General features: G+C 37.8%; 1 protein-coding gene across 3 annotated transcripts in view; it reads right to left on the bottom strand.

Moving 5' to 3' along the window:
- Nucleotides 1-24909, bottom strand: part of KCNH7 (potassium voltage-gated channel subfamily H member 7) — a 474524-nt gene that overhangs the window by 153326 nt on the left and 296289 nt on the right. The window lies entirely within an intron of this gene.

Genomic DNA, 24909 nt, shown 5'->3' with positions numbered 1-24909 from the left:
AAAATACAAATTTTGCCATAAAGACCTTACAGGCAAATTCAGGTACAACCTTATGGAAAAACAGAGTATCAAAATCTCATTTGTCTTCACACCTACCACCATAATAGTTAATATAGGGAAAAAAGCATATTCTTTAACTTTGTAGAAAAACTCAAGTTTCTTGTATATATTTTGATTAATTCTGAATCTATATAAAATATAGCTGTATAAACAGTAAAGATAACTTTGTGTTATCTTGATTTTAGTGCTAAGTAAATTATTTCCTTTTTCTCTTTTAATTTCCTAGATGTAAAATGATAAGTTATTGACTCTGTATATGTTCCAATAATTCTTTTCTTTTTTCCTGCAAAATTCACAATGCCCAAATTATAATGATTTTATTTGGTTTGTAATCTGTTAGAAAACAAGAACAAAAATTTGTCTGTATTATTGTGTTAATTTGATTCCTTAACCAAAAAGATGATATTCTTTTTAAAGCACAATTATGAGGCTAATAAGATATATTTTATTAGAATCTTCTGGAAATGAGATGAACAAAAGGATTGACTCAGTTTACAATTAACTACTGCCATCCATCCTCTAACAGAAAATCCAAGATCCAAGATTTAGAGAATTTTGTGAAGATGTTGATTTCTTTTGAATCAATTGACTTTTGACTGACTTTTTGAACCTGACTTCTAAAACTAAGTATTTCCTTAAAGCAGCTTACTCACATCTTTATCCTCTGGATATTTCTTTTTTGAGTCATGGTGATGGAAACCTCAGGTTAGGGATTTGTTTGGGTTCAAAAGTATTATATTTTTAAAATGTAAACCTTCAGGAAAAGTTCTGAAGTAGTCAGACAAATAGAGCATTTTTTGACTTTTTTTTTTAACTAGCTGGAACCATCTTGAGTCTTGAGGAGAATGATGGTTCAGTGCAGAGGGAGGAGCAGGTTGGGAGCAAGCTGGACCTGGGTACAGAGGGAGATGTGAGAAAGTGAGAGACCAAGAGTTGGAGGCCAGGGGCACTGGCAAATAACAGAAGAACGTAATTGGAAGCCCAACATCCCTAAGACGAGCGGATACTAGTATTCCAAAATGGTGTCCTCTGCATGCCATAACTATTAAAAACAAAATAAACGTGAGAAAATTCTTTCCTCTTTTCTCATCCCTGAAACATGGCTCCTATTGCCAGAGCTGAGAACAAAGGCTATTGCTAATATTGCTATAGATTGGGACATCACAGGTGCAAGAGCTTTTGAGGGTGGGCCTAGAGATCTACTTATTTATGAAATTGTTTCTATGGGTGAACATGTTCTAATTTCCAAGGAACTGATTTGCAAAAACACTTTTAGAACTTGGACTCCTTTAAGTTGGGGATGGCTTTGTGCTAGTCATGATTCAGATCTTTAAATGTCAATAGCTTCCCAGATTTGAAATGTAGAAGACTTTATTTATAATTAATCTCATATTTTCTATAAAATCGGCCATGGTTTTACAGATGTTATGAAAAATATGTCTTAAGAATGACATGCTGCACCTTCACAGTCTTCAGCTCTATCTTCAACTCATTTAATAAAATAGTTAGTTAGAGCACTTGTCATAGTTTCCATGGTAACAAACGGGATGATTTTAGTAAACAGAAAATAAGCAATTTAAGACTGTTCTATTAGAACTAAAAATAGAATTGCTTCAGGCCAGGCATCACAATACAAACTGGCTAAACAGAGAGACTGAGAAAATGCTAGAAATAGCCATTGTGTATTCTGTTAATGAACCAAAATACATACTGATATTTCCGCTTAAAATGACATTTCTTGGATCATTTAGGGTATCATTGTGAATTCACAGATTTGTTACTTAGCAGTTTCAAATCTTCCAACAATTGAAGTGTATTGCTAATTGTACCACAAGACATAAAGCACAGATTTTTAAGAAATCAATAAATAAAAGATGTGGGAATAGAGATCTAATAGGCTGGTAATAGAGCACAGTAATTTCACTTCCAGTAATAGGGGCAAAATCACGTATTGCCATACTAATGTTTGTAAGTTTATTGGCTAGTGTTAAAAATCATAAAACTATAGTGCTTTGTAAAAAAGTTCAGTTACACGCATTGGTTCCATAGCATATTGAATATGTGTAATTAATCTGGGATTTACTGCCCACTAGCATTGTTTCCTGCATGTTTCTCTTAAGCAATATATCTCCTCTAAAGTCAACTGAAAATTCACATTTACATTTTTTTCTCTTTTAGTTTTTGGATTCAATGTCTCCATCAATCTTGCAAAGCATCCTGGAAAGCATAAATTGAAAGGAGATACATGGAATTTAGAAGAGAAGGAGAATCAAATACGTTTAATGGAGCAAAAACATTTTAGCTTGCATCATTTTGCAAACTCCAAGTTCTGTCAAGGTATTACATTAGTAAAGTAACATTATTTTAAGAAGGCATTACTGTGTGCTCTTAAATACTGTTTTTGAATGCAACATTGGGAGAAAGAAAAATGGAAAGATGATCCAGCAAACACTAATCTAGCAATGAAGAAAAAACTAGACAGCCTCAATAATATGTAAATTAGAGAACGAAACCAATCTAGAAATAAAAAGTTCAGACCCTGTTAAAATGAATTAGTATTCAAATGGAATTAATAATGTTTAAGAAGCTTATTTACAATAAGATTATCCAATAATTTTACAATTATACATGCAATTATACAAATATTAGTTAAACCCAGGTTCATTTCAATTTCCATGTTTTGTCTCCTGAGTAAAAACATTCTCAAAACCAGGAAAAGCTGTTTAGGTGAATAATGCTCATTATAATAAAATGTCTAGAATGTTAATTTTTAACTGTAGCTACACAGCAAGCAAACTCAGGTAATCTGAATAATTTTTCTTTTATTAATAAATTGGTGGCAAAAAAACAAATAAATTGGTGGCATCCTCTTAGCTTTCAGATTTTAAAATAATAGACCGGGACTCCTCCCTTTGAGCTACTTTAAAAATGTCTGTTTTATTCTACTGTTTTTTTTTTTTTAAGATTTTATTTATTTATTTGACAGAGAGAGGGAGAGCACATGCAGGGGGAGCTGCAGGCAGAGGGAGAGGGAGAAACAGGCTCCCCGTGGAGCAGGGAGCCCAAAGGGGGGCTTGATCCCAGGAACCTGAGATTGTGACCTGAGTCGAAGGCAGACGCTTACTCGACAGAGCCACCCAGCACCCCATTGTACTGTTTGTATTCGCAGGGTATACATATGTCCCCTAAAAACAGTAACTGTTTATTGAGCACCTAATATTGGGTCTAACACTGTTCTGGGTTCTCAGATGGTGATGAGAAAAACAGCAATAAAAAAACAAAGTTTCTGCTCTTATGGAATTTATATTGACATCATAAATAAATGAATAGATATCTAATATATGAAGTAAAAATAAGTACAATGAAGGGAGAGCAGAATAGATCGTAACAGTAGTAAGGGAATGCATTTCCTTTGAAATGGCATGTAAGCAAAGACATAAAAGAAGTAATGGAGTTAGCTGTGAGGCTCCATGGATAGAAAGCAGCTGGCAGAGAAAATAGCAAGTACAAAAGTCTTCAGGGTTGTAAGCTCCAGGAACAACGTGGAAGCCAATGTGGCTAGTGCAGTATGTTGGTTGTGGGGTAGGATGGTGTTGAAAGTAGGTAAGGCTGAAGAAGGAGTAGGGAACCACAGCATGTAGAAGGCATGGAGAAGGCTAATGCGTGGATTTGGAACTTTCCTTTCAGTTAGACAAGAAGGGTTTTGTGCAGAGGCTGACATGACTTGACTTAAAACTACTCCTCTGACTTCGATGTGAAGAATAGCTTGGGATGCCAGCAAGAAAACAGGGAAGCCAGTAGGAAAATATCATACTAATACTGGCAAGCAGTAAGAGTGTCTGGACTAGGGTGGTGTTGCTGAAGCTGGTGAGAAGGCATCTGTTTGAGGTGTTTTCAAGGTAGGGATTATAGGACTTGCTGGTATAATAGATGGCATGTGAGAGAATGAGAGGGGTCACAGACAAGTCCAAACGTGGAGGTTGAGAAAATGGAAGAATGGAGATGCTCATTTATGAAAATGGGGAGGACTGTGGGAGGGTTCTGGGGTTTGTGTAAATCCATAGGTTTGGGGTATGTTAACACTGTGGTTGCTTATTAGATATCCAAATGCAGATGTCTAGAGCAGTTGGACATAGGATACTGCAGTTTGGTTCAGGGATTGATCCAAGCCAGATATATGAATTTGAGAGTCATTAGGGAGTGGATTATATTTAAAGACAGTATGAGGTCATCTAGGGAACAAATAGAGAGTTGGGTTTTTGAGCCAAACATTCAGGGACTGCAGCATCAAAGAAGGGAAGATGAAAGATCAGAGAACATTGTGGAGGAGTAGACAGGGAAGTGGGAAGAAAATCCAGAGTCTAGTGCACCAGGGGCTAAGGGAAGGAAGTACTGCAAGAGGAGGGCAGGATCAACTACACAAAACTTGCTGATAGGCTCAGTGAGAGCTAAGAAAAGATCAAGTCATGGGTAATTTCTTTTAGAGAAATTTTGATAGATTAGTGGCTAGGAAACTGTTGGAATGCATGTAAGAATGAATAAGAATAGAAGTGTACAGGGGGTGCCTGGCTAGCTCAGTTGGTAGAGCATGTGACTCTTGATCTCAGGGTTGTGAGTTCAAGCCCCACACTGGGTATAGAGATTACTTAAAAATAAAATCTTTAAAAAAAACCAGACATGTACACAATTATAGGAAAGTTTTTTGAGGTGCTTTACTAAAGAGGTGATCAGAAACCTGGGCGGGTAACTAGAAAAGATTTTGAAGTGATCAGACCTTGGATTTTTTTAGGTTTAGAGACACTACAGCATATTTATATACAAATGGCACTAATTTGTTTATTGATTACATTTCAAATTTTTGTTGCATAAAGTCCCACCATTTGGTAAGGTCAGTAAAAGTCTAACATAGTAATTTACAAGACAGCAATTTTCTAATTTTTTTCTTTCGTCAAGTGCAACTCACTTCAGTGTTAATTAATTTTCCATGTATATAGAACCATAGATAATAGTTTGTAATCTCTTGCTTGAGAGCAGCACTCTCCAATTAGACTGTCTGAATCTGAATCCTAGCTCCATCCTTTATCTGCTGAGTAAACCCTGGGTGATTTAGAAATGCCACAGCAATTCAGTTCATTCTTCTGTACAATGAGGATAATCCTTACTTCATAGAATTGTTTTGGGGACCAAATGAATTAATACCTGTATACTATGATATTAGAATAGAATTGTCCCTTTCTCAATTTTCACTCATGTGCTATGTTTAATATAATAGCTATCAGGGAACTAAAGTGAGAACGACTTCCTTCCACTCCACACATGCAGATTATGAAGGAAATAGCTATGGAATCTTTATATCCAAGACGTAGAACAGTTGCGGAGAGAAGAATGGTGAGAGAATTGGGGAAAAGATCTCTTTGAAGAGGACAGGCCCATTGCCGTGAGCTTCCCTCCTTCCACCCTCAAGAGCTGCCATCTTCCAAGGCCAGGCCTAATGAGGGGATTTTAAGGACCCACTCCAGGACCTCTGAAATGTGTTCTCTGCAGAGAAGAGGAGACAGGGAGAATGGGTATTTGAAAGCTATGTGGATGAATGGTAGGCCATAATGGGGCCTCAACCTTGGGGGTATAGAGGGCCAAGAATGAACAAGCTCTCAATTTCTGTGGCAGAGACAGTGGCCATAATTATTGGGACAGGCAGGTGCACCCAAGAATTGGTAGATAGGCCTCATGGTCAAGTATTCTGGACCAGGAGTGGGCGCAGGGTTCTCCAAGGATGGGATGAAGGGACTGCAGAGGAAGAGACAGATAGCAAACTACCAGATGCTGGAGGCCAAGGAGGAAATAGGCAAGAAACTCCAGGGTGCAGGGATAGGACCAGCAGGGGAAGGAACCTGAAGGGAGACAGAGTCCCGCAAGAGTTCTGAAGAGCCTACCCAGGAAAAACAGTGTCAGCTCTGCCCACTGGCCAGATCCAGAGAAGGCAAATACACCAGCCAAGTAGGAACTGTCCTGTTCCATAATCTTTCTGCCTTTTCATCTTCTACTTGGAGGGAAGCAAATAGCAATCAGAGTGTGGGAAGAGGGTAATGGTAAGAAGTTGAAGATGGCTTTCCATTGCATTCTGACCTGAGGCCGGTTGGGAGTTGTAATTTTAAAGCCAAATCACCATCCGAAGACAGGGGTCAATTACTCCAGTGAATAAAATTAAATAGGATGATGAAAAACAAAAGCTGCATTTTGTTCACAGTCCAAGCTTCACACTGATCAGTAGAACTCATATACATGTAAAGTTCTTAGAATAGTACCTGGCATGGAGCAAAACTCAATAAGGTGAGCAATTATTTTCATCTCTTATTAGAGGATCTCCAGAGAGATCTTCAGTTAATTTTCAAGGCTCTCTGTGTAATTTCCTCCAGCCTTTTGCCATTCTTGAAACTGAAAGCTACACTCTTTGTATTTTGGGGCACCAAGTGGAGATTATTCTTCTCTGAGCTGATTGGTTTAGGGAATGCCTGAAAGTTTGTGATTTCCTACTTTCTAGTAGACTAGGGGACCCTTTGAAGATTAAAAAATACCATTAGAGACCTGCCTTAGAAGAAAAACAAAAGATAGCAGCCTCAGGATACAAAAGTCTCATCAAAGAGGCAGCACTGTTCATCTTGAGTTGAAAAGCGTTTTAGAAAAGCAAAGGGGACCACTGCATCTCCTAGATGGAGACAGCTACCCAGTCACAAATGACTTACAGTGGAATCAAGGGGAGGCAAAAAATAGGAAACAAGCGAAATTTGTACTTGGCTTTTCTGAATCTAATGTTTCCTTTTATTTCTTTCTTTCAGCACTTCCTACATCTTCCTCTGCTCTCTCCAGGCCTCCAAGGTGAAATATTATGAACTTCCTCTTATCAAGGAGGAGCATCATGAAATATATTAATTTCTCATAAGATTGTTAAGGACATAATGGATTACTATTCTCAGGAAATTTTTTTTGAAGGAGAATAGTGAAAAACAACACTTAAGTCAGGATGAACTCTGGCGTAGCCTCTATGTAAAAGAAATATTTTGGTGGTATAGATAAGACCTTCCAGGTATCTCTCAGCTCACGCCATGTAAGTAATTGCCTGCTGATATCACTATCACTGTTGGTCAGGTTGTGACTTAGAGAACAGAAGACCATGATGGAGTCCTGAAACAGAACTAGAAGAAATTTCTATGATTGGAGAGTTAATGTGCCATTGTTTAGCCATTTGATTATTTTTAAAAAGATGTTTTCCCACTCTTGATAAGAAAAGTAAACACACAGAGATTTCATTTGTACTCATAATTCACTTCCAGAATTCATCCCAAAGTTTGCAGAATAACTGAGCAGTGAAAATATTCCATTTATAGCACATTTATAACCAGACTGTAAGCTTCCCAAAATCAAGATATTATTAATACATGTACACAAGCCTCCCTCAACACATAATGGGATCTCAGTGAATATTTCCTGGCTACTTTTACTTCTTCCTGACAGTGAGATGTTCGTGAAAAGCTGCCCACTGGAAATGACCCTTGAGCTAGGTCAGAGCAGCATTTGTGACTGTGGGTAGTAGCCTACAGTCTTAAGAAGATGGTTTTCAGTTATAGAGAGAGACCTGGGTTCTAAACTTGATGAGTCATTTAGCTTCTCTCTGTCTTGGCTTTTTCTCTGTAGATTCAGAGCACTCATACTTATCTTTTAAAGTTGGTGCACTAAATGAGAGGATGCATTTAGAGTATGGTGCCTGATATACAGTAGATACAAACGGTAGCTCATGGGAATGTAATCTTTTAATATATATTACTAGGTGTAGAAACTGAATATACCCAAAGTGTTACTCTTGTAAGAGGCCAGGTTATGTTGGGTTTGAGCTTTTCAGGCTGAGTAGGAGTAAACACGGAGAAGAAACATATGCCCAATTCAAACCAATTTCACTTTAAAAACTAATTATTCAGAAACCACTATGTGCCAGGCACAGTTCTAGGTGCTAGAGTTTGGCAGGGAACAAAAATGAGCCAAATTCTGCCATCATGTAGCTTATAATCTAGTGGAGTTTGGGGAGACAGAAATAAATAAGTAAAACACATAATAGATTAAATGGTGATAGTATCATTGAACACCACAGAGAAAATAAAGACTGGGGATAGTGAGTGCCAGGAGCAGGGAAAAGTCTATAACTTTTAGTAGAGTGGGAAAGGCCTCCCTGAGAAGATTACATCTGAATAAAGAACTGAAGATGTTGAAAAGTGAATCATGAGGGTATCTGGGAAAAGAGGTAACAACACATGTGAAGGCCCTGCCTGGTGTGGGGCTGAATTATATCCCCTAAAATTCATACATTGAAGCCCTAACCCCAGTGTGACTGTATTTGGAGACAGGACCTACAAGGAGATAATTAAGGTTTTACGTTGAAGGTTGAATTACGGTGGGGCCATAATTCAACAGGACATTGTCCTTGTAAGAAGAGGAAGAGACATCAAGAGTGTGTGTACAGAGAGAAAACGCCCTGCCCGGTGTGGGGCTGAATTATATCCCCTAAAATTCATACACTGAAGCCCTAACCCCAGTGTGACTGTATTTGGAGACAGGACCTACAAGGAGATAATTAAGGTTAAATGAGGTCCTAACGGTGGGGCTGTAATTCAACAGGACATTGTCCTTGTAAGAAGAGGAAGAGACACCAAGAGTGTGTGTACAGAGAGGAAATGCCATGTGAGCAGACAGCCATCTGTAAGCCAATTAGAGAGTTTTCACCAGGGACTAACACTGCCAGCACCTTGATCTTGGACTTTGAGCCTCAAGAACTGTGAGAAAATATATTTCTATGTTTCAAGCCACCCAGTCTGTAGTACTTTGTTATGGCGGCCTGAGCTGACTAGGATAGGCCCTGAGGCTGAAGAGCAGACAGTCAGTGTGGCTGACACAGACTAAGCTGAGGGGAAAGTGGTGAGAGATCCAGGGCCCAGTGGTAACAGAGCAAGGGAGAGGGAGAGTGGCCGAAGAACAAGCCCCTTGTGGACATTGTAATGCCTTTGACTGACAAAGGGAAGCCATTGAAAGGATTGAAAAAGGGAAGTGATAGTCTCTGGTTGCTGTAAAGACACGGACACACGAAACAGTTTGTTAGGCAAACTGTTTCTGAACAGACTAATAGTATACCAGAACACATCATGTGGAACGGGAAGTGATGGATGAGGCTTTGAGGGGTAGAAGGTCATGTTGTGAATGTCTTCTATGTTCCTGGAATTCAGTCTTTTGAGGTTGAGGATACATTGAATTGATTTAACCCTTAGAGTATCTTCAAAAGTAGTATTTTAGTACACACTTTGGACACAGGCTGTTTCAGGTACTAGTGATGCCTCGGGGAAGAGAAATAAGTTCAAAAGATCTAGGTGTTATTTATTTGAAGAGACAGAAGGTACACTTAGAAAAACTATTTATTAACAAGAATAACAGAATAGCCTATGGTTTATTTGGCCTTATGGATTGGGTCAAATGGGACTGCTTATTGGGAGGTAAATATTCCATTACTTGCCTATTTTTCTTATTTCCCCAGTCACATGGTTAAATCTAAAGGAAGCTAACTAAGTGAAAGCAAATTGGAGAAAGTCATGTGAGCTAAAAAAACATTTTACACAGAAGCATTATTAACAAAAAGACTGAGTTGGCAAAAATTTGGCTGTGCACCTAACAATGCGTTAGGTCTAAAAAAAGAAACTTAACATGATAATTACCAACACATACAGATTTAGCATCACAATCACAGATATAATGAAATCATAACAATTATGAATATATTTAGATAGCTGATAGAGTAACATGGCACTAGAAGTACCCTTTCAGAATTTCCAGGAGAGATTATATAGATGCCTTTCATTTGAAAAAATGAAGAACTAACCTAATTTACACAAAGCTGCTTGTCACATTCATGTTCTGGGTGGTAGTATTAGCACTGTCTGAGATGTCAACAGCATGAATAATTTATTTTTAATTCCTTCTTACTTAAAACAATTTTAAACATTCAGAAAATGCTGAGGCAGTGCCAATGAGTAGTAAATTTCTTGGGTAAGTAGCACTGTGGAACCCCTGGAATTGGACTGACCTAGCTCTGCTGTTAGTCATGGAGTGGCCTTGGGCAGGTTACTTAATCTCCCCAAGACTCAGCTTCCTCATCTGTAAAATGAGGAAAAGAAGGGAAAGTGCTTCACCTCATAGTGTTGTTGGGAAGGTGAAATTAGAGAATACTTGTAAAATAGGTACCATGGAACCTGGTGAATAAAAATTGAGCAATAAATATGAAAGGTATTATTATTAACTGGGGTGGGAGAAATAAATTTCTCAACTTGAAATGGTGGTTAAACTTCCCTGAAAGGTTCGATGATAAAACTAAGTCATTCGACTCTTTTTGGAGCTTCAGTGATGAACTCACTAGCTTGATCCCCTTGTCTTCGGGTGAGAAAATGCATCAAATGGCCATTGGAATAGGGTAGGGGCTTAGAAAAGACCCTTTAATTATCTACTATCTTAAAATATGGCTCCTTAACTTTGCAGTGACAAGGCCCTTGGTTTATTTCCTATGTTTCTCCTGTCCCTATAAGCTGTTTTACTGCCTCTAAAAAGAAAACTACAGACCAGGTAATTTTAACGAAAGCAGAGCTCAGCCCATTTGGTCAGGTCCCATACTCAGTGGAATTTGGTATATAGCAGAAATGTGTGAAACAATCTTTAATTCTGGGTTTGCTCTAGGACTACCATAATTAGTATTTGAAAGCACACGTTAGGAAGAAGGGTAATAATAACAGCTAACATTTATTGGATGCCAGCCACCATTCTAATGGCCTTATATGCATTAATATCACTTGCAATTTTACAAATGATGATGGCACCATTATCATCCCTATTATGTAGATGAAAAGTAAGCCATACATAGTTCTCTTTTTCCTTGATCTTGGGGCACTCCTTCCCCTTACCGTGATTGGAGAGGAATACTCAGGTTCTAATTCCTTCATCAGACTAAGACTCTGAATTCCATGATTTTTAAATCAGGTATGTTCTAAGAGATTTTTTATCTTTTATAAGTAATGGCCTGAGCTAAAACTCTTCCTTCCTTCTTCCCCGGTCTTGCACATTTCTGCAGCATTCCCAGATTAGGCAGAGTTCCTTTCTCCTGCCACCTGAGAGGCAGAAAGTCACCATGCACTTGCTGGTGCAACTTGCTGGGACTGCCCCAGCCCCGCACTTCATTTACTCCATTCAGTCCTATACTGCCTCATGCCCTTTCCACCTCTCCTCCTTTTTTATCAGCTCTAGGCTTTCTAGGAATAAAGGTGTTCTACTCTGCTTCCTCAGTCTTTCTATATTATCTTACTACTGCTGTTAACAACTACATAATTAAGTCATGGCTACTATTTTCTGAATGTTTTCTATGTGCTACATGTTCCTCATGAGAAAACTTTATCTTAGAGAAGTTTCTTTTTTTTTTTTTAATTTATTTATTTGAGAGAGAATGAGAGATAGAGAGCACGAGAGGGAAGAGCGTCAGAGGGAGAAGCAGACTCCCTCAGAGGGAGAAGCAGACTCCCTGCTGGGCAGGGAGCCCGATGTGGGACTTGATCCCGGGACTCCAGGATCATGACCTGAGCTGAAGGCAGTCGCTTAACCAGCTGAGCCACCCAGGCGCCCCTTAGAGAAGTTTCTGAGGTAGGTAGTAGACCAGGTTGGAACTCTGAACTTTCCAGCTTTTACTCTTTCTCCTACATCAGTGTTTCCCAAACAGTGAGATGTTAATAGGTATTATCAGAAAGTGCTGTCTATAATTAATCCAGTTTGGGACGTGTCCTCTTCAAAGAGATGCTAGGGCACATTATTGCATTAGAAGTTTTGAGAAGTTCTGCAAAAGCAAGTATGTCTACTTTGTTCAATCCAGCACATCTCAAATTTATTTGACTCTGAAATACTACTTTAGAGAAATTTTCAATAATATGTAGCTCCTTGCAAAGCCTTTGAAAAATACTGAATTGTGTCATACTCCCTCTCTGTTTCAAAAACCCTTCTGAGAGGGAGGAAAGTATATACCACAGGTTGCCTAGATGCTTCCAGGAGAGGAAGAAACTGCAGAAAACACAGGGTTGAGGCAGGAGGGGATAGAGAACTGCAAAGGCCAGTGTCACCTACTTAATATATTTTGCTTGGTATTGGTCCTGATCCGAGCATTCAGAAGCCCAGGTAAAATAGCATTGTCATATTTGATCACATATCCTGCAGTGATGATTTCTCCATAACCTAGCTCTAACTTGAAAGGTTATCACTAAATATGAGAGACTGTTTCACAACCTAGGTCGTACTATTTAACAGAGATCAGGTTTTAGAACGTAAAAGCCCTAATTCAATAATTCATTAGTATTCTGCACCATAAATCGCCTGAGATAACTCTGGTATCTGCAAGAAAATATTTTCCCTGTGTTTCCTTAGGAGTCATTCCTCTTCATCTTCAAAATATGGGGATAGGTAACATATAATTATTTGTTTACTCTCACTCCTTCTTATTGACACATTTTCTGTTAACATTTATGCTCAGGTGTTAGGTTGTTTTCATACTTATAAACTTGATTACTGAAAAAGAACAAGTTCAGCTATTTTTCTATTTTCTTTATGAACCACCAATAAATTATTTTGGGGATTGAAATTAGGAAGAAAAACTCCTACATCTTGTTTAGCTAGTAAATCAGACTGTCTCTTAAGATGTACTATTATGATTATCCACTGCCCAGTCTTGGTTCCTGTTTAATTTTGGGGGTTGTTCGGATTGAATTAGTGTATTGGAACTAATAAGTGTTAGAACAAGCTGAGGCTGACTTACGGTGCTGTACTCAATGTCCTGGCAAGCCAACTCTATATTTGTAATGAGGAATTTGGGGGCACATGTGTGACAATTTTTAATACTTTGTGGTTTTTACACTCAAGTAAATATTTGGTTATTTGGTTCAAATTTTTTCATAACACATATTCATGTTACCAAGCTGCAAATGTACCTACAGCAAGCCCACCCCACTAAACTGCTACTTTTTTTTTTCAGTAAAATTGCATTAACATTTAATGGACTAGATGGGCTCAGAATATGAGCAAGTTTGCACATCTCCAGAATATGTACACACTACTGTCAAGGTCAAACGTAATTAGAATCCTGAGGCCAGCACCACAGTGTGGATATCATTGCTAACTAAGGCTGCCCATGCCACATGTGTGGTATGCTCCATTCATGGTGTGCTTGTGATTGCTGAAAAGAATTATACATTTTCTGCCCACACTAAGTTTGCAACTTTGGAGCAAGAACAAAAGCTACAAATAATGCGAGTTTATTTCTTATCTTAGAATGAGTAAAAATATATTTTAAATCAATAAAATTTTAGAAGATTGTGTTAGGTACCTACCATGTACAAGGTACTGCACCAGAAATTGTAGGAGTTACAAACACAAATAAAAAAGGAACCTTTCATCCAAAAAAAAAAAAAAAAAAGAAGAATCCACTCATGAGAGTGTGCTATACCCAAGAAGAGAACAAGCCATTCATGGAAAAAGGCATTCTTTCACCTGGGCCTTAAATGATTGTGATGGGCAGAAAGTGGGAGTGGAGGGAAAAGTGCTAGAAATGAAGAAACATGGTGAATCTGGGGCAAAGTGAGTGGTGTGTGACCCCCCTCCAGGGCAACCAATTCAATAACCTCATGCCTAGTATTTCTGACTTTAACAACAACAAGAAATAGGTACCTGTTATTAAACAATTGCCATTGACCAATTATCATGGTGAGTCCTGTACATGCTCTTATTTAATCTTCATGAGAATCCTAATGAAGTACCTACAGCAAATATCTCCATTTCATAGAGGAAGACCTTGAGTCATGGAAAGAAGTAACCTCCCCCAAGTCACACGGCCAGTCGGCTGGAGAGTCAGGGTAATGATCTCGATGGTGCAACACATGCCACCATCTTCACACAACACAACGAGGCCTTTTTTCCTGCTTCTCTATAGGTGATATGCAGAGCTCTGGATTCTTCCAGGGTTGGACTTCAGCACACAGCTTCAGGATGCTGAAAGATACCCTCCACTTCATTCAACACAGGAAAAAGGAACATTTTAAAACACGAAACAAGGGGCGCCTGGGTGGCTCAGTCGGTTGGGCAACTGCCTTCAGCTCAGGTGGTGATCCTGGAGTCCCGGGATCGAGTCCCGCATCGGGCTCCCTGCTCAGCGGGGAGTCTGCTTCTCCCTCTGACCCTCCCCCATCTCATGTGCTCTCTCTCTCTCTCTCTCTCATTCTGTCTCAAATAAATAAATAAATAAAATCTTTAAAAAAAATAAAATAAAACACGGAACAAATCATGGAAAGTGGTTCAGGCCTCTTCTGAGAGTGCTCTACAGTGAGTACGGGCCTTGATGGGGTTAAAAGTAGGCTCCGTAGGCCTGTCTGGGCCAAAAGCGATAGAAGCAGAAAAGAGTGAAATTGAAGTTATTTCTCCAGGTAAACTTAGCCCTCTCTTCTTCTCATAAAATTTTCTATCCTGTTTGACCATTATAACTTGGGATTTTCATTTTTATTTTTTAAATGCCTAGACTAATTTTTATAGAATAGCAGATGGAGCAGAAAAGATATCCTGGAAACTAGTGACAACATGGGTTTTTGTTCCCACTGGCAGTGTTGGGGGGAACACCCTCTTCTAGGCTTTGACACCAGGCTTGGGGGCAAGTGACTACTATAGATGTTCCCTGCTCCCCAAGGTTGCCAGAAGCATGGGCCTACAGCAGATGCCTGGTGGCAGGGCTTGCTTTGCAGTGGCTCATATTGCTCTGGATATATATTTCCAAATACAGTTGCACAGCAAGAGAGAGGTTTTATTTCAACTTCACAATGACTACATTTATTGTTGCTTCTGTGTTTTACTCACATCAGGATTCATGACCTGGTCTATGTTTTTTAAGGTAGCAAAGGAGCAACTGCTATGGTCCATCTGTACGCTGAGTCCAAGAGAAAAATGTGGCTGGGGACGATCGGATTTGTCACACAGCAACATATGTTTATCTGAGGGACAGGAGGTAATTTCTGTGTCCATGAGAGGCTGTGTAGAGTAGTAGATAAGCAAAAAGCTTCTGCATCAGATTGTCAGAGGTTAATTCTTAGATCTGCCACTTTCCAGCTTTTGATCTTGGAATAAGTTACTTAACCGCTCTGAGACTCAGTTTTCTCATCTGATAAACAGGGATGATGTTATCCACTTCATAGTGTTATTATGAGGATTAAGTAAGCCAATATCTGCAAAAAGCTTAAAATATTGCCTTATACACTAAAAAATTTAGCTATTATTACCATAAAAGAATTATCAAAGAATAATTTTGAATTCTGTAACTAACAAGTCATTAACTGAAAGATTGAGTTAAACATTTTCTTCAAGTTGAGGGGAGGGGACAAAATGTGCTTATGGTATACTCACTTCCCTTGTGAGCATCTAACTGCTTGACACACCCCTATTTCTGGTTCTGTTGGCCTCTAACTGTATGTTTCCCTGCTTAGACCTTGCCTCTAGTTCTAAACTTCTCCTAGGTTTTATCTCTTAGGAAAATTTACTAGTCCATATATTTATCTAAAGGTCTTGACTAGCACTTGTTGACAGAAATACATGGGGCTTAATTTTCATATAAGAGAATAAATCTCAGCTCTGGTGCCTAAAAATTTTTGGCAGATAAGCCCTATGCTCATTTGGTTTTACCCAGGACTAGAAATATGTTGGATGTAAAAGCTGGGTTAATTCCATAAGCTGAAGGTTAAGCTTTTAGTTTCTCCAAACAGAAACCTCCATCTAAATACCAATGACTCTTTTTTACCTGATGACTTTGTAGCTGATTAGTGACTGTCTCTTAATCTATGTCCACTTGATAGGAACTTCACGGAGATAAAATCCTGTATTAGAGAAGATTCTCTAAAGAAGAAAATTTCAGTTACTATGGTAAACCAGTGGGGCAGACATTTTTATGGCAATGGAAACTTATCACCCTTCAAATGGTAAACAACTGAAAAAAAATTAAATTGAACACACTGGTAAGATTTCGACAGACATTATAAAACCAATGGCAAGGTTGATTTATCATGTATTACATTTGAGAAGAAAAAGATTAAAACTTTAAAAAAGAATTAATTTACTAAATTCTTTTCTCTGACTGTCACAGTAAATGGCTAGGGACGAAAAGAGCAGGCAATATTATATACCATTGATGCTAACAAGAACAAGGAAGGAGCCAAAACATTTGGTCACCTACTAACATCACTAGAAAAACATAATAGGAAGACTCTGTACCCAAATTTCGATTCACAAGAAGAAAATTGATTGATTTTGTTGATATTTTTAAAAATGCCGCTCCTTCTAAGAACTGCACCTGAGAAGCAATCAGTATTTCAGTGTCTACATGCGGATTTTATGGAAAACCTCCAAGAGAGGTGATATCAAGTTGCATCTTAATGGAGAATGCATAAATATTTCAAAACCCATCTCAGAAGCTAAGGTGTAGAATGCTTGGCAAAATATATAGACAGTGAATGGTAATTCAGAACTGAGCTAGAGGGAAAATAATTGAACAATGGCATATGCTCTTCCTAAGCCATGCCCTCTTTAGAAAGACATTGAGATGGGGGTGTCATTGTTGGTATTTCTGTTGAATTTATGCAGCTTGCCCTCCAGGCTCATTCTCTATCTTATTCTCCTCCTGTTCAGAATGGAGAGAAGATGCTAACAGGACTGCCTCATCCTCTGGCTTCTAGTTGGGTTTTAGCCAGTGGTGATTACCAGCAGGAGATTGAAGGTTCATATTTACCACTATCACAAATGTAATGTGAGTGACCATTGGGCAATTTTGTCTTATGTATTTATATACATAAGGTCTTTCTTAAATTTTTTATTTAAATATTGTGTAATTTGCTTTAGAGTCTGGGTCCATGGTGGGCAATTTTTCTAATATTCATGATGATGTTTTTCTAGCTATAAATTTTTAATTATAAACATTAAAAAAAAAAAGATTGAAGGGAAGGAAGAGAGAGATGGAGTATTTTTCCCCAGACTCTAGCTTTACTTGGTTGCAGTTTGGGATGCACTCCTCACTAAATTCATAGTTCCTGTCAGCCCTTAGCATATAGATCTGTCTCAGGATTCCAATAATTATCATTCCCTCTGCTTGCCCCTTCTAATGACCCTCCAACGTTACTAAGCCTGGGACACTGCATTGTTTCTTGTTGCTTCTCATAAACTCTACCCTCATTTTTGTAAATGGCTCTTTCATTAACTCTCCTCAAATTACCCGATTTGAGTGTTCTAAAAATATTTGGATACTGATTCATACAGGATAAAAATATTACTAGACAAGGAACGTAAGTGAAATCAGACGTTCCATACTTAAACAATAAAGATGTAACAAAATATGGGGATGATGAGAATCAGTTGGATATGTTAGACAAAAAGAACCTAAAAAAATCAGGTCAGATAATAATAATAATAACAATAATAATAATAACAACAAGGCACTACATTTATCCCCATATCAATTGGCAAAAATCTTTATCAGGACAAAATATGAGTGTCAGGTATCTGGAGGAGGTAAATGAATTTTCAAGATTAAATTCCTTTAAAACTTCAACGGAGATGAAATATAAGAGATTTAGTTCTGAGTGGTGGTCAGAGGATGGCAAAGTAGTGAGCAATACCAACCTAATCAAATTCAACATTTTAGTGAAAGTGAGAGGAACTAAAAATAACCATCAGGAGAGTGCTTAATGATGGAAAACAAACAAACAGAAAAACCTGACAGAAGATTTTAAGCAGTTTTTTATAAAGTACTCAATATCCCAGGGGAATCCTTTAGATCACTTAAAAGCACCACAATGTGTTTCCAAGAAAATAACTTGACCACAAGCCCTGCATGACCAAGTGGCAAAACTATACACTTGAATGAAGAAAACAAACAAAAAGTTGAGACATTTTTTTCCAAAATGAAATTGTGAAAGAAAATTAAGGAACCTAGTAAAAGTCAAAGGTGAAGTGTAAAAAAGTTAAGCCAAAAATAATTTTAGAGGCGCTTGCAAAGAATTTTTAGGCACTTAATTAAGTTAAATGAGTTATTAGGAGGTTTAAAAGACAACCAAAGGAGATAAACTGGGGGAACAAAGGTGATCACTGAAGGCACATTCAGTGTAAAAAAGGAAACTCAGTTAAAGATCATTCTATAAGACACGAAGGAGTTATAGAACCATGTGTAAATTGAGCTCATTAAATGTATTGTACAAAAATAATATAAATAAGTCGCCTTCCATGACCAAAATTTAAAGTACTCAAGGTAGGGTACTGGTGGCCAAAGTATGTAACTTATTACTTTAATGATCACTCCGCTGGTCAATGTGATTCCTATGCTAAGCATTTAAGAAGGATCAACAGATTAGAGCAGTGTTTCTATGCCAGGCAAGCTGTTGGCAATGGTTATAAATTGTAGGATACTAACGCCCTATTGAGAATAAGCGTTGGTGGAAAGGTAACATTTTTCTGTAAGGCAAAATCTGGTCTGTTTCATCTGTTGGGCATTTTTTAGCTTAAGGAAATATCAAGCAGGACCAAAATGAAAAGAAAAGAGAAATAAAACAATGGAATAGGAATTGTTAGCTGGCCACTCTGGACCTAGCACTGTGGTAGGGATTTTAACACACCCATTAAATACTAACAATATTCTGGGGGTGAGAATTATTGTCCCCATTTTACAGAAGGGGGCTCCAAAACCACAGCACTAACCAGCTCAGTTTGAATTGCCATGGAGAAGTAGAATCCAGACTCCTGCCCAGGTCTGTCTGGTTCTAAGTATCCTGTTTGTTTCAGTAAATTCATTTAGAATTTTTAACAGATATTTATCAGAGATTTAAAAAATTGAATGGCAGTCTTATTTGGACAGTGTTTTGCAAAGATAAGGAGCTGATTCAAAAATAAGAAAGAAAAAGGATAGGAATAGTCAGGCATTTCTATGCCTAGGAATCATCAACAGTGTTTGCTAGGCAGAATTCTAAGATGGTTCAGGATCTCCTGCCTCTCGTGTGCATACCCTGAATAATCCTAGTGACACTGAATGTGATCAATCGGACCCTTACAAGTAGTTTATGTCACATGGTACAGTTGACGTTAAGAAAGGGAGATTACCCAGGTAATCCTAACATAATCTCTTGGAACCTTGGAAAGCAGAGAAACAATCAACAAAACCAAAAGACAACTGACAGAATGGGAAAAGATATTTGCAAATGACATATCAGATAAAGGGCTAGTATCCAAAATCTATAAAGAACTTATTAAACTCAACACCCAAAGAACAAATGATCCAATCAAGAAATGGGCAGAAGACATGAACAGACATTTTTCCAAAGAAGACATCCAAATGGCCAACAGACACATGAAAAAGTGCTCAACATCACTCAGCATCAGGGAAATCCAAATCAAAACCTCAGTGAGATACCACCTCACACCCGTCAGAATGGCTAAAATGAACAAGTCAGGAAACGGCAGATGTTGGCAGGAATGCAGAGAAAGGGGAACGCTCCTACACTGTTGGTGGGAATGCAAGCTGTTGCAGCCACTCTGGAAAACAGTATGGAGGTTCTTCAAAAAGTTGAAAATAGAGCTACCTTACGATCCAGCAATTGCACTACTGGCTATTTGCCCCAAAGATACAAATGTAGGGAACCGAAGGAGTACATGTACCCCGATGTTTATAGCAGCAATGTCCACAATAGCCAAACTACAGAAAGAGCCAAGATGTCCATCGATGGATGAATGGATAAAGAAGACGTGGTATACACACACACACACACACACACACACACACACACACACACACACACTGGAATATTATGCAGCCATCAAAAGGAATGAAATCTTGCCATTTGCAATGACGTGGATGGAACTGGAGGGTATTATGCTGAGTGAAATAAGTCAATCAGAGAAAGACATGTATCATATGACCTCACTGATACGAGGAACTCTTAATCTCAGGAAACAAACTGAGGGTTGCTGGAGTGGTGGGGGGTGGGAGGGATGGGGTGGCTGGGTGATAGACATTGGGGAGGGTATGTGCTATGGTGAGCGCTGTGAATTGTGCAAGACTGTTGAATCACAGACCTGTACCTCTGAAACAAATAATACATTAGATGTTAAAAAAAGAGGAAGAAGAAGAAGAAGATAGCAGGAAGGGAAAAATGAAGGGAGGGAAATCAGAGGGGGAGATGAACCATGAGAGACTATGTACTCTAAGAAACAAACTGAAGGTTCTAGAGGGGAGGCGGGTGGGGAGATGGGTTAGCCCGGTGATGGGTATTAAAGAGGGCATGTACTGCATGGAGCATTGGGTGTTATACACAAACAATGAATCATGGGACACTACATCAGAAACTAATGATGTAATGCATGGTGATTAACATAATAAAAAAATAGCAGAAAAAACAAAACAAAACAGAGCTTTCTCTCTGGCTGGTCACAAGAGGGAGAGCCTTCTTTGACTTCTGGCCTGGAAGAAAAGAAACACTCGTGTTTGAGCTGCTGAGAGGGGAAGCCCCTAGAAGCTGAACGGGTGCCAAACTGACAGCTAGCAGGAAATGGATTCTGCCATCAACCCTTGCGCTTGAAGAGAACCTCAACTCAGATGAGAACTACAGCCCTGGGATGATAGCTTGATTTCAGCCTCGTAAGATCCCCAGAAAGAACCCAGTCACACTGTGCCAGGACGTCTGACCCATAGAACCATGTGCTAATCAATTGTTCAAAGCTGCTAATTTGTGGTATTTTATCACACAGCTTTAGGAAGCTAATGCACAACAAAAACTATTTCTGGAATTTGTCTTATCTGACATTTTTACCAAAATTCAGGTGACTGAACAGTAAAATTATAGGAAGACTTTGCATATAGCAAAAGTTTGATCTGTGGGGAATACACTGAATGGAGATTGAGTTATGTGGACTGTGTGAAATGGCAGAAGTTTCAGTTGGGGATTCACGCAAGGCATTTCAGGAACGAGTAATCTCGATGATATTTTATTCTGCGGCTTAGTATGAGGAAGTCTAAACCTCCCCACAATATAAGCCATAAACTCTACCCTAGTCTTTTTTGGAGTCATAAAGGTGAAGTATTTTTTGTATTATTTTTCCAGTGGTTTAATTTACTGTGTGGTAGGGAAAGAGTACTTTTATTAGGTGTCCTCAAAGACCCTGACAATGAGCACAAGGTAGCTCTTTCAAATATTACAAAGAGAAATTATAAAACTGGAAGCTTAAAACAGTGTTTTTTTTTCTTAGTAGTTGGTAGTATATTTAAGAAATTTGTTACTTTAAGAAGTGTACAGGATGAACTTACAAAGGACTCAAAGTAGTGTTTAATAAATCTAATTATTATAAATTTAAAAAGAATTAAAGTCATGAATACATCCCCACATTTTTGAGGTCGTAAAATGGGGTTCTTATATCACTTTGCATAGTATCCCTGGTATATTTTAATTCATTTGTTCATTGTTCATGAAGTAGTCAAACCCATGTGACATTTTTAATATTTGAAGAAATTTCCAGCATTGGATATATTTCTAATGTCAATATATAAAGCATAAAAATCACCTGTAAGCCTCAACAAGGAAGATTTGTTATCCTCGTTCTTTTGTGTATTTTTCTTTATTCACTACTAACTTTATAACATCAAGTTTTTAGTTACTAAATTCTTGATACAGAATGTGAATTTTACTTTTAATGATTCTTCTAGGAGTTGTTATGAGCACTTTAACCTGTGGAAATGCATGACAAACAGTAATTAAACTTTTAAACACAAATCTCCCTAACAAGACAGTGACAAAAGATCTAAAATGAAGACCTTGATTAATTTGCCATGTTAGACATCTCATTGTCATAGTTCCCTGGACTCAGGAGTAAAAAAGAATCATGTTGCTTTCATCTAAAAAATACAATTTAAAAACTGTCACTTTTCTCTTTGCAGGAATTTAAGGAGTCAAAGGCAATGTATTGGACAATTCCAAAGGACTATTACCCTTTTATCTGGATCTCTTCAGCATTTTTGAAAGGATTCTGCAATTTATTATACCATTTACATTAAAGGTCTATTTCATGGGATTCTATTGTATTATTTGTATAATAACTTCCCAATTTGAATATAAGATGAAGATATACCATTTCTTTTGTTTATGTTTATTGAAATATAACCCCTTCGTGCACAAACGTTTTGTTCAAGTTTAATGAATAAATAAAGTTCACAGAGTAGGTCCCACCAGAAACTACATGGCTATGATTCAAACTGGAGTCAGACCTGTAGTATCTATGGTGGTTGCATTTGCCTACATACCCCTGGGATACTTTATGATGTTTAGGGAATACTGTGTTATCCATTGACTTGGGGATCCTAGCTTTAAGAAACAAGTCACTTTATCCTTGGCGTAGCTACAGCAATAACATAAAATCGTTATTAGAAAAAGCAATAAAAGGAAGATATAGTTTACTCTGTACCCTTCACGTGGTTTTAGAAGGATACAACTGGAAGAAAAGCTTGTGCAAGAAAACTGAGGGAAACTAGTGAAGTTGAGGATTGCAAAGACAGGCAGAAAATACAGTCACATTTGTGCTCTAATCAGAACATAATCCGTTGTGAATGTTTGTAAAACGAGTGTTTCTAGCCAGTCACACTCTTCTTTGTATCAAAGCTACTTTACTGTGAAGAAATGAGTGATGGAATTCTTTGTAACAATGTTTCATTGGTCGTATAGTAGTTTCCTGTTGCTCCTATAGAAAATTACCACAAATTTAGTAGGTTAAGACAACTAAATTTATTATTTTATGGTTTTGGACGTCAGAAATCCAAAATGGGTTGGCAAGGGGTGGCAACTTGGTTGGAAGGTGAAGTCTAGGAAACTTACTTTGGAGCTGCCTTGTCAGAGCAAGCTTGATATTTTTACATGAATTTTATGTTTATATATGCTGGCAAATTGAAGACAAGACCTAACAACTCAGGAAACAACAGATGTTGGAGAGCATGCAGAGAAAGGGGAACCCTCATACACTGTTGGTAGGAATGGAAACTGGTACAGCCACTCTGGAAAACAGTATGGAGTTTCCTCTACAGGTCAAAAATAGAGTTACCCTATGGCCCAGCAATTGCACTACTAGGTATTTACCCAAAAGATACAAACCTAGTGATTCAAGAAGGCACATGCACCCCAATGTTTATAGCAGCAATGTCCACAAGAGCCAAACTGTGGAAAGAGCCCAGATGTCCACTGACGGATGGATAAAGAATATGTGGTATATATACACAATGGAATATTACTCTGCCATTAAAAAATGCATTATGCTAAGTGAAATAAGTCAGTCAGAAAGACAAATACCGTATCATTTCACTCATGTGTGGAATTTAAGAAACAAAAGAGAGGAACATAGGGGAAGTGAAGGAAAAATAAAATAAGATGAAAACAGAGACTAGAGTTAAGAGACTAGAGTTAAACTAGAGTTAAGAGACTCTTAACTCTAGGAAACAAACTGAAGGTTGCAGGAGGGGAGGTGGGGGGAGGGGTAACTGGGTGATGGGCATTAAGGAGGGCATGTGATTGAGTGAGCACTGGGTGTTATATGCTACTGATGAATCACTAACCTCTACCTCTGAAACTATTAATACCGTATGTTAACTAAATTGAATTTAAATCAACTTAAAAAGACTTTTGAAGTCAAATTGTTCCCTTTTTCTCCCCCCTCAAGCCAAACCCTTGGTTCTAACATTGCTAGTGTTAGAAAATTCTACTTAAAGGAATGGAAAAGAGGAGACAAGGCAGGCAAGTTGGTTCCGCTGCGTGGAATTGACTTGGTGTTAACACTGACTGATTAAACCAGTTCTCTCTTGGACATTTTATTTTATCCATTAGGTCAATTCAATGTCAGTATGCTAATATAACTCAGTTTCACTCAATTTCTCAATATCTAAGATTTGATACCCTTTACCCAAATTCTGTCTTCAGAAACTCATGTATATTTGGAACTTAGTCTTTGATTAGAATTTCACACGCAAAGTAAGAGTTCTCTTTGTGACATACTAAACTTAATTTTAATGTCAGACCCAGAACTTTGAAATAAACTTGATTATTTAGGAGACTAATCTTGATAATATTATGGGAATTTTAGGTTTCAGGTTTCTCTAGTTCTTGTAGTCTGCATATATGGGTTTCATCAGTATCTATTTTCCTCATGTAGATCAGCAGCCTCCTGGTGTCTATAAAGATTTAGAGTTAATAAAGCACTTGCCTTGTGATCATAAAATGGTCTAATATATTTGAGTAAAAATTTCCATATATTTAGGGCAATTATTTTTTCAGTTTCCTTGTATATAGGATCCTATGTGTTAGATAGATGTTAATAAAGATGTTCATTACAGTGTTTTATATGCTGGCTCAAATTGTTAAAACAAAGCAAAACAAAACATTCAAATAGAACCCTGGGAAATTTTCACATATGTTGTTGATAAATTGGAATACAATGTGGTTGTAAAAAGGAACTAGGCACATTTATGTGTATTGGTATAAAACTATATTCACGTGATATAATAATTAAAAAATCAGCTTTAAAACTAAGCATTTGTGATTCCACAAATTTTGCTAAAATGTATGCATATAATTATGCATGCTTAGAATAGAATCTGGAAGGAAATACACTTGTACATTGAACTGTTACTAATTAAAAATAACCCAGAATACTTATTATATGTCAAGCTCTGTTCTAAATGTT

Source organism: Callorhinus ursinus, unplaced genomic scaffold (assembly GCF_003265705.2).
Source record: "Callorhinus ursinus isolate GAN/ISIS: 27379988/994484 unplaced genomic scaffold, GSC_fseal_2.0 scaffold2, whole genome shotgun sequence".
Taxonomy (NCBI): Eukaryota; Metazoa; Chordata; class Mammalia; order Carnivora; family Otariidae; genus Callorhinus; species Callorhinus ursinus.
Note: the sequence above shows the minus strand (reverse complement) of the source record. Positions and strands in the feature narration are given on the sequence as shown.